Here is a 1819-nt window from a genome sequence, read left to right on the forward strand (position 1 = left end):
TAAGGAAAAACGGAAGCCACACTAGACGGAACTGGCAGGTCATTAAGGGATTCCCGAAAATCAGTACAGCTAAAAATAGCATATTGTGTGTAACCACAATTCTGCTAGTATTTCTGACCCTCGAGATATTGCTCACGCTTTCAGCGATCATTTCAGTATTACAGGCGCCGATCAGCCTAATTCGACGTCAGTTGGTCTTCCGCGATGTTTTCATTCCTTTTACGTATTCCCAACAACGCCGCAAGAAGTATGCAATACAATCAACTCTCTTAAAACAACTGGTCCAGGTCTTGATCCTATACACAAATCAAGCATTAAGCTTGTGTCTAAAGAATCTCACCTTTAGCACATGTAATAAACAAATTATTTAAAGATGGGATCTTTCCTAATTGCCTCAAATAGGAAAAGTTATTCCTGTGTTTAAAAAAGGTGACCATAAGTGCATGACTAATTATCGTCCTCTCTGCATTTTGTCTTCCTTTAGTAAAGTGATCGAAAAGCTATCTGCAATCGTCTAAGTAAATACCTGACCAAATTTAATCTTTTAACTCATGATCATATGGTTTTCGCGCGAATTTTTCTACTTAACTAGCGCTTATTACTTTTGCTGAAAGAGTTAAATTAGCCATCGACCAAGGCCTTTTAGTCGGTGCTCTTTTTATTGATTTCACCAAGGTATTTGACTCCACCGACCATCGCCTTCATTTAAGTAAACTTGAATCTTACCGCATTTCTGGGCCGCCATTAGAATTAATTCGTAACTATTTAACAGACCGACATATAGAGTCCAAGTTGATGGTGTTCTATATATATATTTTTGATTAAAAGAGATGTTCCTCAAGGATCAATATAATTGGGCCGCTTTTATTTCTGGCATTCATTCACGATTTGCCACAAATATAACATTGTCTCCTCTATGCTGATGACGCCGCCATTCTGACATCCGATAAATAGTTCTGGTGCATTGCAGGGCACACTTAACGCAGACCTAGCAAATGTTCATTCGTGGCGCGTAAAGACTAAGCTAACAATCAATCCATTTAAGACAACATTCATGATATTTCATTCCTCAAGAAAATTGCTAATTCATTCTACTGCAGTTTCCTTAAATAACGATGTAATTGCCAGATCCCAGTACTAAATTTCTTGGTGCTGTTCTAGATAAGACCCTAAAGTTCCAATGCTATACGCAATCACTTATTTAAAAATCTCATCTGGTATTCACATCATCATAAAAACTCGCTCTTACTTTCATCAAAACATCCTGATGTCTTTATATTAGGCGTACATACACAGTCACGTTTCATATTGCCTTTCATCCTGGGGTAATACAGGACACACATCTTCATCACTCGAAATTTTGCAAAAGCAGACATTTCAACCACATACATCTCCCTCTGCTCCCATATTCAGTTCCCTAATTGTCCTACCTTTGCGTATGTTGTTCAATCATAAGGTGTCACTACTAATGCTTCGAATACCGAACTTATTATTCCGGGTTTTTCTCACTCCAGCCTCATTAATAACAATAATACAAGATTTTCAAAACAACTTAATCTACTTCTTCTTAAAGTCAAACAAATTATGGGAAATTTCCATTGCATTTTCAGGCGTTTCACCTTGCAATTCATTACCATCAGATATCAAGTCATCTTCATTCTTATCATTCAAACGAAGGAGCTTTTTTAGCATTTTTTCACACGCATAAATTCATTACAATTTTTTCTGCAGGACACTTTCAAAATGTAGCATTTCCCAATTTTTTAAGTGTTTGAATTTTGCCTTTATTTGATGCTTGTTAGCGTTGTCAGTTGCACGG

The sequence above is a fragment of the Rhipicephalus sanguineus genome, chromosome 1 (assembly GCF_013339695.2).
Source record: "Rhipicephalus sanguineus isolate Rsan-2018 chromosome 1, BIME_Rsan_1.4, whole genome shotgun sequence".
In the NCBI taxonomy this organism is placed as follows: Eukaryota; Metazoa; Arthropoda; class Arachnida; order Ixodida; family Ixodidae; genus Rhipicephalus; species Rhipicephalus sanguineus.